Here is a 15,595-nt window from a genome sequence, read left to right as displayed (position 1 = left end):
TGTCTCCAAGATATAAATCGAAGTCTGCCTCCGTCACAAAACTAAGACATGCTCAAGTCGGCCTTTTCGACTTCAGCATGTCTTGATTGGGGGAACTTCAAGTCGAACTCAAGTCGAAGAATTTTTACTCTGGTAGGTAAGTAATTTAATAATAACTCATAAATTAAAGTTTTTAATAAAATTAGTAAGTTATTTTTTGGTTACAAATTTGATTAATTGGTTGAAAATTTTATTGATTGAAAAATCTGTTTTGATTAATATTTCAACTATTTTGTTGAAAGTTTATCTTTTTGATTCGAAAATTCGTCATTTTAATTATAAATTACATTTTTCTTCTAGAGAAATACAACTGTTTTGTCAAAAATGATATTGTTTAGGTAGAAAATTCATAAATTTGGTTAAAATATTTTTCTTCTTTTAGTAAAAAATCAGATTTTGTTAAAAAATCATTTCATGTTTAATTTATGATTGAAACATTTTTCGTTGGAAATATCAACTATTATATTTTTTGATAAGAATTAATCTTTTTTGGTGGAAAATTAGTCTTTTTTATTTGAGAAATCAAGAATTTGTTAGTAAAAGGAACTATTAGGTGAACCGAAAAAGTTCAATTCTGATTTAAAAAAATATAATAGTTGATATTTCAAACAAAATAGATTTTAATTATATATTGAAAGCAGACGAATGAATTAAAAAAAACGAATTTCCAATGAAACTGCTGAAGCCTTAACCTAAGCAGATTAATTTTTAACCATAGTTGCATGTTTTCTCAAGAAAGATGAAATTTATAATTAAAAAGATTGATTTTTTAACCAAAAAGACGAATTTTCAAAAAAATAGTTCTAATGTTATTCAAAAACATCAGTCAAGAAATAAAAAAATAATTTAACCAAACTGTTGAATTTTCAAGTCAGAACATGGGGTTTCTTCAAAACAGTTAAACTTTTAGTTTGAAAATAAAACTTTTCAACAGAAATGTAATTTACTTAATTTATCTTGAAAAGTAAATCGATAAGATTAATCTTATTAATATTTCATATTAATCTATAATATTAAATTTTATGCTTACTTACTAATTTTTGTTGCAAGATTAAATTTATTAGATACTATATTATATTACTTACCTAAGCAGTTGGGAAACTTTGAGGTTAGAATTGGAGGTTTCAATGAACTCATTTGAACAACTTTTTCAGGATAAATAATCAATTAAACGGCAAGGTTTTGTCTTATAAACAATATTTTTAATATATCACTAAAATACTACTGTTACATTTAATCAAAAACACGGCGAAAGTGACCGTCTCAGTTATGGAAACGCAATTTCGCAACTCACGTTCAAGTGTCTGAAACTGAGACAGCGACAGCTCGTCCCGGTTTAGGCAATATTCACTAGGGTGACCAGAAAAAAAACACTTTTGGTATTCTTAGGAGTGAAAGGCAAATAAGGTTGATTATGGTATTGTAAAAGGTAGATTTTTGTAAACAAATGCTTAAACAATATTTAGAGGTGGCGCATCGTCTTTAAAGTTCTTATACAATTACATGGGCAAAACCAATTTTTTTTCATTTTAGGTTTTAACCACGAAGTTACCCACTTTTTAATTTGAACATTTAATATGTTGTTCTTGAGGTCATTACACTCCATATCAAAGTATTTTTTAAATGAACAATTCATAATAAAAATTATTTACGGTTGCCTAAAAAAATACTATTATCACAGTTTTCCACTGTTTTTTATACTAATAACAGCCCCAATAATATATATCTGATACTGAAATTTTGAGAATATTTTTCTTAAAGGTTGAAGATTATATTTTTTGAAAAAGCAGATTAAGAAAAAGTATATTTAAGCGTGTTACATTTAAAACAAATTTGAGTAAATTTTTTTAATTTGACAAGTCTGCGACTTAAGCTATTCAATTTTCGGGGCGGAGCGCTCATCAGCCCTGCCATAAAAGTTGATCACAGTGGGTCTTAGCACCATAAAGCCTAGAACCATTCTTGGCAAGCGTCTATAGGTATATTTTCCTTCTTTCGGGAAGTTAGCTAATCCTGTTAAAGAGTCATATCAATGAAAAGAGCTGAGGTTGCACTTTTACGATCGACTCTGCACCTACTGAAATTTTCAGCTTTTGCAATAACTAAGTTCAAAGACGATGCGCCACCTCTAAATCTTGTTTAAAATTAAAAATAATAATCTGCTTTCTACAATTGTATAAACTACCGTTACATGCCTTTCGCTATTATGGAAACAGAAAGTGTTTTTTTTCTGGTCACCCTAATATTCACTGATAAGTGAACCAGCATATCAAATGTCAAATAAATTGACTCGTAATTTCCTGCCAAAATCGAAGAAATAAAAATAGAAAACATTTTATATGTTAAACTCCATAAGACATAAAAATGGAAACATTATTTTCAACCGAATATTTTATTTTGAATTCTGTAAGTATGTCTGAGAGCCAGCGAAGTAAAAGTTTTCCGTTTGCTTCTCATCCACTGTGTCAATGATGTATATATAGTCTTAAGGCAATGATAAGGTTTTCAGATGATAAGATGTTTCAATTTGTATATCATCACAATGTTTTTCCTCGCAGTAGAAATTGTCCCAAACGTGGAAATAACTGTAGCCTCGATTCAAATCTCTTTTTGTAGTGTTAAAAATTATACGCTTCTCTGAATTCTCATAAAAAAGTGGAATGCATTAACAAGCATTAGGGAAAACACATTTTTTGATCATTCAAATTTGTCAATTCGATTAATTTTCGATTTTGTAATTTTAGCTTTTTCGTAAAATCCTCCAAACACCTAATTTTCAGAAAATGCATTGAAATGGAGTTCGACTGCAGTTACGGATTAAAATTTTTTTTACGTGAAGTGTATATTGATTGGGCCATGCAGAACAGTTCTACACAATTAGATGGTGAAGGGCCTGTTCTTGAAATTGATGAAGCGAAAATGGAGAAAAGAAGATATAATAAAGATAGGCATATTAAGGGTCAATAGGTTTCTGGAGGATTTGAAAAAGAAGCAGGAAATTTTTTTATTTTTCCTGTATAAAATAGACAAAAAAATACACCACTGAACATCAATAAAGGGCGTTGCCTGGAACATCAATCATTTCAGTCTGCTGGGCTGCTTACAGAGATTTGAAAAATGAAACTTTCAAGCACCTTACAGTTAATCATACATATTATTTCGTGGATCCTGACACAGCAGCACATACTAACAATATCGAGAAAACATTGCGTGAGGTACGAGCTCATGTACCACGATATGGAAGGTGAAAAGAACATTTTGTGGGCTATATGGCAGAATTCTACTCGTAGGAATTTTCCGAGCCAGAAAAAAAGATTTCATCAAGTTTTTGCGGCCATCGGTCAATTGAACAGTAGTTAACCTCTAAATTCTAACATGACTTTCGTTGGCTTAGTTTTATTTCTTTATCAATTTTGGTTACAAACCATTAAAATAGATAGTGTCTATACGTCCAGACAGTCCGTACTTTCATGCACACTTATAATACGATCGAGTCTCAAACGTACGAATCTGGGAAGGGGAAGGGAGAGCTGGAAAAGGGCAGAGCGTGTGGGTTGTATCCGGACGTATAGACACAACCCATGCCATCTTTCCTTCTTCAGCTTCTCTTTCCCTTTTCTATTATGAACCTGGAAAGGAAAAAAGGAAGCTCGAAAACGGAAGAGGACGTGACTCATGTCCGAAGATATAGACACAATGCACGTCCTTTCCCCCTTTTTCAGCTTGCGTCTTTCCAGGTTCATGCTGGAAAAGGGAAAGGAGCGTGGATTGTGCCTAATGTCGCCACAAAAAATCAAAAACCCCCCCCACTTTAAAAGGCAATAACTCCGCTGAAAAAAATGTCAGGAGGTTCGAATAAAAACCGCATGAATCCGCTAAGATTTCTAAATAAAATAGTTTTTCTGTAATTTGCGTAAAAAAATTTCGTTCCGAGCTATTTAGCAAAATACAAGTAAAAATGCTGTCACGAGGCCCATTGTTGAGACACCTTGACTTTCACATGACCGCAGAGCTAAGAATATGTTGGAAAAAATTTGAAAAAACTCTGGAGTGTCCTATAACATGTTTAGAATCCAGTAGAGACCTTACAATTAAAAAATATTTTAAAATATCAGTTTTGCAAGGATTTTTGTTGACTGTTTTTATGTGGGAATTAAATGAAGCTATCGCGCTTTTTATTGACTTAAAATATGTGGTAATGTACCCTGGTTCCTATTTTCTCCACAAAACTAAATAAAATTTATATTTTCGCGATTAAAGTAGCTAAAAATAATTTAGAGTTTATTCAGGCAAGGCGCGTGCCACAGGAGTAGAAAAAAGTGCAGAAAAAAAAGGTCCGTCATATTTCCCAACGGCAGGCAGACGTTTTCTCCAGATTTTCCCGTAGCTGTTGCTCGCTTAGCAGGGCCGTCTTAAAGCTTTGAGGTGGGCTGCGCCCTTCTCTCCTGATATAAAATTTTGATATTATAATACAGTATCAAGCTTGCACACAAATTATCTTGTATTTTGTTTATTTAATATAATACACTTATTTCGGCATTATAATACAATTTTGTAATTATTAGGCTGTTAATTCGCTACTGAAATGCGTGAAAGATTTGTTTATATGAGCAATTCCATAACAAGTCACCTATAGAATGTAAGCTATTGTTAGAAATTTTAATAAAATTTGCAGTATTTGTTCTCTTAGGTGTTGAAAGGAAAACTATAAAATCATTTTTGAAAAATTCCGAAAACTTAGAATATATTGAAAATTGAGCTATTTGCATTTTAATTTAACTCTTATAACTTTAATGGCTTTAATTCTGTACAGGTGTATTTTTAAAAAATTATTTGTAATAAGATACAGTTGTCGAGAAATATTTTTTCAAACAAAAATTTTAAAAACTTCTTGGATTTTTCAAAAATGGATTTGGTAACTGAATTATTTAGACGACAGTGTAAGCCAGGGCTCACCAGAAGGCAGTCATTGATTGCATTGGCTGCCAGTGGCAGCCAACAGACTAATTCAAACTGGCCCTAATAAATCTTGTCGTTCGACTGGTTCCTAGCCTTTCACGGTCATTATAGGGTAGAGTTTACACTCTTCAAAATAAAGAAAAAGGGATTTCGGCGGCCGTCGTTTTTCTTTATTTTTTCTGAATTTTAATTCAAAACTCTTCAAATTTGTCCACCTTTTTAAAGCTTTAATTTAAGGTTTAATTTGCGAGACGTAATTTTCCGTGACCGCAACCCTTCGCTCGATTCCCGAAAAACGAAGAAAAAAATGACAGAAAAACTTGGTGGCAATCATACACTTGTGAGAGCCAGCACTTGCTTGAAGTAGCGAGCCCTGGTGTAAGCTATCTATACATTTTTTTAAGTGGGTTTTTTCAGAAATTCAGTTTAAACATTCGTTTTTGGAAAATTCAAAAATGCATTAAAATTTTTTGTATCAAGAAATATTTGTTCAGACCTGCATCACATTACGAATATTAAAAAAATACACCTCAATAATATTGAAATCACAAAAGTTACGAGAGTTCAAAAAAAAGACAACATTTTTCAATTTTAAGTATCCTTGAATTTCTTGAATAAAAATTACTGCCAATAGCTTAAGGACATGTGATACTTAGAAAATTGCCGATTTTATCAATTTTAGATTCCCCCGGCTTTTTTTCTAGAATAATAAATATTTTGTCCAAAAAATTTGGCAAATGATATTGAACATGCTAACGGACATCCCCACACACTTTTTTTGTGGGTTAATTCAAAAAAGTTTTAATTTAGCAAAATGTGATTAATTTGCATAGCACTTAGGAAATAATATCGATTTTTTTAGTGTTAGATTCCCCGGATTTTTTCCTAGGATAAGAAATATTTTGCCTTCAAAATCTGGGAAATGAAAGCGAACATGCTAACGGACGTCCCCACACATTTTTTTTTGTGTTTTTTTATCGAAAAATTTTTGATATTGCTAACAACGTGCGTGTATATTTCGAGGTTATGTGTATTACAATTCAACCGAGCGTTACTTCCAAACTACACAATATTTTTGGCCGAAAACTTTGGACTTACAAATAAACATAGTAACTAATCTCCCGGAACCAACCTTGTTTACAGGCAATCAAAAAAGTTTATTTCATAAATAATTTCCAGATTATCGGAAAGGCAGAGATGAAAGACGACGTGACCTCAAAATAATGCATATACATAAAATTGTGGACAAAAGTATATGATAATAATTGTTCATGATCGGTAATTGCTAACCAAATTTTACAATCACGTATCTTTTTACAATAATAATTATTCCTTTTACATATATCGAAGCATACTCAAAAGATGATTGTCATTATGTATCTGTAAGCAGCCATTATTTTCTTTCTTTTGGATGCATTCAACTGTATGAAGATTTGTGAATATACAGTACAAGGGTAATAGGGTTAAAAGTGTGAGGTCCTCGATTTTTAGTTTCCAAGAAATTTACTTTGCTCGATTTGAGTTTAAATTTTGCAGACACTAATGTGAGTTTGCTAACGCAACATTTCAGTCAATCAACAACGACACTTGATGCACGAGTTAGACGAATATTTAACGTCTTTTGGCTAAACCATGAGTAGGTTTGACTATGGCGCTCATTAAAGGTGATACTTTTGTAGCACACTAAGAAGTATAAACAATTAAAATAATATTTTTGTATTGCCTTAAGTATGATATGGTAAAACTTTAGAATAACGACTTCTCCTTATGACCCTTTAACGTAAAATATGTCAAAAACTTTTTATTGTTTGATGATTCTAAATGAAAAACGTGGGGCAAGAGCATTTTCGAGGAAATTTGTTCATCTAATATTTGAAAAATCTGGCCGCAGTGTTAATAACGTACCAGACGCTAACCCAACCAAAAATCCATTAATAATAATAACTTTTAAATTTTTCCGACTTAATAATCCATAATTTCATTATTATATCACAGGTAAAATTGTAAAATAGCGGTTTCTCCCGTATGATCCTTTAACGTACAAAAATATCAAAAACTTGTTATTATTTAATGAATTCTAAATGAAAAAGGTAAAAGAGGAACATTTTCGAAGAAATTTTTTCGTCTTATATTTGAAAAAAACTGGCCACAATGTTAGTGCTCTACGGAAATATCACCTATAATGAGCGATATAGCCAAACCTACTCATGGTTTAGCCGAAAGACGTTCAATTTTCGTCCAAATTGTGCATCCAGTATCGTATTGGCTTAACATGTTGCGTTAGCAAACTTACATAAGTGTCTGCGAAATTCAAACTTATTTCAAACAAAGTAAATTTGTAAAAGGAAATTATAAAAAAGAAGTAAAAAATATATGAAACGTGTGTTGCAGCTTAATGAGAAGTTGCACTGCAGAGGCGGAAAATATTATTGAAAAGAAAAAAAAGGTTTGTTACAGCCGTTTATGTTAGTTCGCTGGCTTCTCCTAATAAGCGATAAACTCTTCTATTTCGCGTAATTTTAGACATTTCACATAAAGAATGGCACCCAGTAAATAAGGATTAGTTTAATGTATAGTTTTCAAAGTATTATTTTTTAAATATTACTTCATTTTATACTTTGATAAAATCATTACAATCAAAATTTGCCAAACTTCGTATAAACAATCTTTTAGATTTTTGCACCGAACAAATTTTGAGAAATCTACGTAATTATAAAATTCATAATAATACGGATTTCTTACATAAATATTTGGTAGCATACAAATTTGGTACACTGAAATTTTTGTCTTTCGAATTAAGTATGAGATTTTGCTATTAATTTCGTTAGAGACTTTCTCATGTGATTTGGACATGAAAGACGATGCGTTTTTGGATAAAATATGGCAATTATAGTGTGATAGTGTTGAATGCCAAAATGATAAATGCGTCAGCGAAGTTCGCAAGCCGGAATAGGAAGTTCGTTTCCGAGTCATACTAAGAAACCTCCCCACTAAACCGGTCAAAAACGTTCGGAACCCGTACTCTCTCGGTATGGCAAACTTGCTTTGACATTGTGTACCTGCTCATGCGCGTTTAGCCGTAAAAGAAATATTCAAAAGTTAGTAAAAATATGAATTTTAAGGCACTATATCATAATGTTATTATTCATAATTGTTTCTTGCATGCGATTGTAATTTATGCTATATACTTTTTATTTCAAACATATTTAAAAACAAGTTGCCTGTTTGCTGCATTTAATTATTAAAAAAAATTACCTGTGAAAGAAAATGAAAGTAACTTAATATATGTGTGAATAACTTTTGCTTGACGGTTCTTAATACCTTAATCTTTTCATTATTCGACATGCACTTGTATATTAGGGCGGAGTGAAAATGATCAAATTAGTCGAATCGTTTGAGATGACCAGAACAAATTTGTGAGGTGAAATACGAAAAAGTCAAAAAAAAATTTTGAAATCGGTTAATATCTTCTATTTCCTTTTTTAAATTCAAAATTCAAAATTTTGAAAATTCCAAAAAAATTCCTTATTGCTTCGAAAATTATGGCGAATTTCTTCTATGTACATTTTTTGCTACTGAATAGTATTAAAAAATTATATATTAAAAAAATAATTTTTTTCTCAATTTATACTTTTTTGAGACTGGCCAAAAAACATGTTTTTTTTATTGAGTCCTATGCAGACATTTTGAAACAAGTTGAATTTGTCGAACCTGAACCCTTTTAAAATCAATCTAAAAAGTTTTAAATTTAATATTATAAAAACTAAGGCACTTAAACTGTCTTTTGTAAAAGGGGCCACAAAAACGTTGCAGCCCTGGGCCACGAGTTTCCTCAATTCGGCATTGGCGGGCCATCGCTTGCCAAAACAACTTGGCCATACCGAGAGAGTACGGGTTCCTAGAGTTTTTGGGCAGCGTAGTGAGGGGCTTTCCTAATATGACTCGGGAACGAACTTCCTACTCCGGCTTTTTTATGCGCACATTGAAGTTTGCCATACGAAATTTGATAGAATTTGAATCAGAAAAGCAACACGAAACTACTGCGTTTTCAGTAAGCTTAGTTTTCATGAAAAATTCGAAAGAAATTTTTTTCAGTGTAGCCTTCATATGTCCGGACAGTCCATACGTGTATACACGCTTATAATGTGGTCGAGTCTAAGCATACGAACAAAGTAAGGGGAAAGGAGAACTGAAACAGGTAAAGCGGAGCTGCAAGGGAAAAGGACGTGACTTTTTTCGGTACGACCAGGCACAATCCATGCTTCTTTCCCTTTTCTAATATTAACATGGAAAGAGGGTAGCTGGAGAATGGGGAAAGGACGTGCATTGTGTTTATATTTCCAGGCATAAGCCACGCCCTCTTTCCTTTTCCAGCTCCCTTTTTTTCCTTTCCTGGTTCATACTAGAAAAGAGAAAGAGAAGTTGAAGAAGGAAAGGTGGCATGGGTTATGTCTATACGTTCGGATACAACCTACACTCTCTTCTCTTTTTCAGCTATCCCTTCTCTTTTCCAGCTCTCCCTTCCCCTTTCCAGATACGTACGTTTAGACTCGATGGCAAAAAAAGTGTGCATGAGAGTACAAACTGTTCCGAGGTATAGACACTACCTATTTTAATGACAGTTTTGCAACCAAATTTGATAAAAAATAAAACTAAGGAAACGAAAGTCATGTTAGAAATTAGTGGTTAACAGAAAAATCAATGTGCCGCATAATCTAGACCCTATAATTAGTTCCACATTTATTTCTACATTTGGGACAATTTCTACTGCGTGACAAAACATTGTGATGCTATAAAAATTGAAACATATCATCATCTAAAAACCTAATCATTGCCTCAAGACTATATATACATCAATGAATTCACAAATCGCAATCATAACCTAAACAACGAAATTATTCGACTTACTTCTTTTCGTTATTAATATTAATGTATAATATATAATACGTAACAAGGGCGGACCCAGAAAAATATTGCAGGGGGAGGGTCAAAATATTAATGTACATTACATATACTTCAAATTCCCCATAGTGGTCCTATTCTATATGTATATGTATATATAATATAATAAGTAATTAGTATCTATTAGTTAAATAGCATGTGATTTCTTAATTTCGTCACATATTGCTTCCACCTCCGTCCGCTCATAGAACGCACCCCATCCAAAATAAAAATTGCAAACTTGTGTTCAGAAATTTAAACTTTTTTATTTTTAATTTCAGGTGACTGTTACATGATTTATCGTAACTGCTTTTGACCTTATAGCCTCGTATTTTTGCTTTTTCTTTTATGAACATTCCACAGACAAATTTAAAGAACTTATATCGGTTGTCTTTGTTCCCGTCGGTATGAAAAAATCTGAAATCTTTTTGGAAGTCATTTTTGTTGTTTTATAGTAACATTTGAGTGAATACACTCTTCGATTTGTAATGACAATTTCTTCCACGTGTACATTTTGGTTATGTCCCATAACACTGTTACCAGATGAACTTGGATCATAGTTGCCAGCAGATGTCACTGAAATCGAAGAAAATCGCCAACGCCGCTAAGATATGCATCGGATGTCCTTTTGTATCCCATTTTACCATGTAAGTTAGAAAAGTACATTTCTTGCATAGCTTAGCGGCGTCGGCCTTTAATACGGAAGGCCAAAAGTTTCGCAGGAGGTGGGGGGGGGGGGGGGGGGGGGGGGGGGGGGGGGGGGGGGGGGTTGAACCGCCTATACACCTTCTGGATCCGCCACTGATACATAATCAGTAATATATACACAAGCGAAAATTGATACTTATTTAGCAAAATAAAAAGTTTTTCGAATCGTTTAAAGTTTCCAACTAAATCAAGCACAAGTACAAAAGAAAATGTTTTCTGAAATGGAATTTTTATCGTCTTCCTGAGAGTCTGATTAACACGGTTTCCATGTTATTTAGCTAAAATACTTAGCTAAGTGTTTTAATGAGATGAGTCACTTAATTTTCTTGTAGGTTATCATTTATTTTGTAAATGTTTTTTGTATTAATATTACGAAGAACATTATCAAACTTCTTTTTTGAAAATTTTTCGCTTAATGTTGAATAAATCTGGAAAAAACAAAAGAAAAAATTTAAAGACCTGTATTCTGCTGTTTTGCATTTGCTTAGAAGGTTCAAGAATCATGCACAATCACATATTAGATTTTTTCAGTAGTTATTTAGATAGCTTATTTATTAGACCTTAAGTTTTCAACAGATATATATAATTGTAAAACCGAAATAGGTGAAATTTTAATTTGACTAACAAGTTTCATATGGGGCGGAATGAGCCACTGTTCTGGGGTGGAATGAGCCACCTCTTTCTGTAGCAATCAGTAGGTTAGGATGCAATGTTTCATATTGTTATATTGTGAAGGGTGTTAATAATGGTTTGAACGTATACAAAACTAATCTTGTCGACGAAAATTCTCAGAAAAAGTATGACAGCAGCACTGTTATAGGTATGATAAAATAATATGAGTTGCTCTCAATCAGAAGAGAGAGCACTGTTTTTCTGGCGTATTTATTAAATGAATTTATATTAAAACTCGTAAAATGCTATAACAATAAGAAAAACATTGTTGTGGATTAAAAATACGGCAGACGTTTTCTAGTTACTCTTTGTAGTGTGAGTTACGATAGAGTTTAAGAATAAAGATTGCACCATTTTGAAGTTATTGAATGAATTGAAATGAATTGAATGAAGTTATTTAAGTTATATACGTACTTGAAATTTTCCGTTCAGTTTTCGAAAGCTATGTATAAGATATGTTTTCATTTTAAAATACTCAAACTTAACAGAAATCTTAATTACAAATAATAAGTCATTTAATTAAGTGACCCATCTCACCCCAATGCCGGGCTCATCCCGCCCCGGGCATAAGGCGATATGAGCCAAGCGCACTTGTTCTTTATTTTCGTTTCTAATTCCGCATATACTTTTTTAGTGCTAATCTGAAAAATTGCACCCACTCCCAGCGAAATCACGCTAAAATTTCAACCAAAACCACGTTTCACGACCGTGAAATAGGTGGTTACAGTCTGCAACGGAATCAATACGTCGATCCAGCAAAAGCCTCGTGCACCCTAAGAACACGAAGCTACCCCAAGACTACCGCCTTCTGCATTTTTCCCGCAAGTTTTTTAGCATATTGTTGAGACGCAGGGATGCATTTTAGGTCATTAGCGAGTGAAACCTTGGCACCTCTAAGAGCACCGATGATAAGGACGATTAGTTTAACAGAATATTCCGGGTACAATCGTTGCAACCCCCTTATAAGGTCTTGATACATCTCTTTCTTTTAATTCTCTTTGGCTATGATGTTTTTTTCAGCTGTTGCCGAAAATTCGGTAGCGAACATGGTTCACTTCCCGAAGTTAAAAAAAAACCATGTCAGGCCTCGAGTGTGCAACAGAAACAATTGCCGAGAATATAAATTTCCAGTATATGCGGCACTTCCCATTCTCGACAATTGACTCGATTTCCCTAAGAGCATTTAGAGGAGCGATATTAAGGTTAATGCCGTAAGAGTGCCAGAGATGGTAATAAAGCACTCTTAGCGCCGCACTGTGCCTTTGAATATACGTCGTTCCCGTGTGAGTTGGACAAGTAGATAGTATGTGAGCTAAATACTCGGGGTGTGAATGGCACGCCCTGCAGCTATCATCGGGAATGTCTTGGCTCAAAATGTGGCGACGGTATGTTAAGGTGGAAATGACACCGTCTTGGCATGCAAAAATGAAACCCTCTGTACTAGACTTCAATCCGGGCGATTTAAGGAAAGCAAACGTTAGCTCACAAGACATTGACTGATCCTTCACATTTCTGCGGAAGATACCGTGCATCCTCTAATCGAGGAGCTGTTCACGAAAGTTTTTCTCTTGCTCTTTCTTAACTTAACCCGGGCTTTCAGGAGTGAGTTCTCGAGATAGATAAGATTTGATGAATTTTGCTCATCCATAATACTGAAGTTAAGTCCGCGTGTTTCAGCAGCCTTCTCCGCTGCTTTGTACAAAAACGCTTCTTTGCCCCCTTCTTCAAGATTTCTGACCATTTTAAGAAGATAGTTTCTTCCATTTGCAACTCTATGTGCTGTACCCAGAATAATCCTGTTGTGAAGACATTCAAGACTCAATATTCCGCGACCACCTTCACGGCGTGAGATGTACAGTCGCGGAACGGAAGACTTAAGATGCATGCTTTTGTTCATGTGCATAACCTTCCTTGTCCCGATATCAAGGGATCTGAGCTCGTACTTTGTCCATGGAACCACTCTAAATGAATAGAGTACTACCGGGACGGCAAGCATGTTCGTTGCAGATACTTTGTTCCTCGCCGACAGTTCGGAAGACCAAATCTGCCAGATGAGACGTTTTATCTGCTTCGGAGAGTATACTTTATAGATGTCACATCATGAATGCGGCTCTGTGGCATGCCCAGGTATGTATAAGTCTCTCCAACGCAAAGGTGTCGTATAGCGCTTCTATCAACCAGCTCAGGATCTTCAGGGATGCCATTAAGTTTTCCTCGCTTTAAATAAACCTTGGCGCATTTGTCTAACCCAAATTCCATTCTAATTTCCTTAGTATATCGTTCGACAATCCCTAGAGCTAGATGTAGTTGCTCTTTGATTTTAACATAGATCTTAAGGGGCAATAATGTAAGGCAAAAGAGGAGTGAGCTGATGGTACCGTCCTGAAAGACACCTCTGTGAAAGGTGACCTTGTTAGTTGTGACACGATTTTTTCCAGATGAGATATTAAATCTGGTTTTCTAAAGCGGCATCAATCTCTCTATGCACCTAAATATTTGCGGATGAACCTTTAAGATTTCCAAATGACAGATGATAAGTCTATGGGAAGTCGAATTGAAAGATTTGCGATAATCAATCCAGGCCATCGGTAGGTCACACTGGTAGAATGCTGCATCTTTTCAGACACATCTATCGATGAGCAGGTTCTCCTGAAATCCCGCTACGCCCTTCTTTGAGCCTCGTTGTTCATACATTTCTTGCCACACAGGTTCAATAGCCCGAAAAATCCTATCATTTAGGATAGCTGTGATTATCTTATAGAGTGTGTTCAGACAAGTGATTGGTCTGTAATTGTTCGGGTCAGCTAAGTTGCCTATTTTTAACAGGAGTATTGTGCGCCCTTCCACCAACCACTCCGGAATCGGCTCTTCCGCCTCTAAATATCAGGTGAAAATACGGGCTAAATGCTAATGGGTTGAAGGAAACTTCTTATTTTATATTATTATATTTTCTGAGTCTGCGTCGATTCTATGCTGCACTTCGTAGACTTCTCTCCAAAATACTTCGCCCTCCTTTGGTTTTGGCGGGTGTTCGACAGTAACTGAAAGTCTTGGAAGAGTCGAGATGGGTCACAGAGAAACTGACGATTTTACTCTGACCCACCTCTCCCTCCGCTCTAGACTTCTCTTAGCGTCAGATAATATCCGTATTCTCTGAACAATATGCTACCTGATGCTCAGCAGCTTCGACTTGTTAAGTTTGTGATAATGGGTTCGGAGTTCGCGCGCGAACTTTCGAACCTTGGCGGTAAAATTCCTGCCAGATGTAACGCAGTCAATCACACACTGAATGCGGGACGCGTACTGTCTTGCCTAGCCTATCTTCATGGCAAGTTGATGCATTCGTCTTTTGGTCTTATGATCAACCGTTGGTTTCGTTTTACGTTTAGCATAGGCCAAAGCTCTCGCTGCATTATACACAATAATTGATAGCCCAGAAGTCGAATTCTCTGCAAAAATGTCCACGAAGCTCGTCATCCATTTTAGCTAGATCTTTAGGCTTGAGAGAAACCTTGGTGTTGATGCTTCGCCGGCTCATAAAGCATCGCTCTTCCTCTATTGGATGCGTATCCGCAGTTAGTCTTAGTGTCACCTCTCTTTTACTGTTGCCGGATTGTTCTAGCTGTGGTAGAGTAGGCGTTCCGCTTACATAGCCCCTTTTTCGGAGTAGTTCAGCATGGTTTCGGAGACGCTGCTGCGAATAGTGCGATAGCTCCGGGTGTTTCTCGGACAACAGAGCATGCAGCCGTGCCACGTAACTCCGTTCAGGAGCTACACTCGCATCGTAATACTCTAGCAAGTCGTGATTCAGTCGCTCTGTCCACCTAAGGTCGCGAGATCCCGCCGATCCATCGCATTGAATCCTTTTTCATTGGCTCCCCCAGCTCTAGAGTGATCGGCATTATTGGCCGACCCATTGTCGGGAGCCCTGCGCGTTCTGTTGTCTTAAACCGCACTTACTACAACTATGTTTGGTGTTGTGATTGTTGTTCCAACGAGAAGGTAAGGAAAGGGGTTCGTCTATCCTTGTAGAGCCCCGCATGCAAGGATAAGACTGCGTACTCTGCGAGGTCGCCCGGTATCCCAGAGTCACCGTTCTGGACACCTCACCGATTTGCCATTCAGCTTTCGGCACAGTTTTCACACCTCCGCTTTGGGGCTAACCCCTTTGGGACCACCCGTGGACAATTGTCCGCAACTGCCTATTTATTTTTGTAACAATATTCAGCTGAAACCCTTGGGACAGGGACACTTTATCCGCAACCCGAGGGCGCGT

This window comes from Belonocnema kinseyi, chromosome 10 (genome assembly GCF_010883055.1).
Source record: "Belonocnema kinseyi isolate 2016_QV_RU_SX_M_011 chromosome 10, B_treatae_v1, whole genome shotgun sequence".
NCBI classification, from domain to species: domain Eukaryota; kingdom Metazoa; phylum Arthropoda; class Insecta; order Hymenoptera; family Cynipidae; genus Belonocnema; species Belonocnema kinseyi.
The sequence above is the reverse complement of the archived record's forward strand: the minus strand, read 5'-3'. Positions refer to the sequence as shown.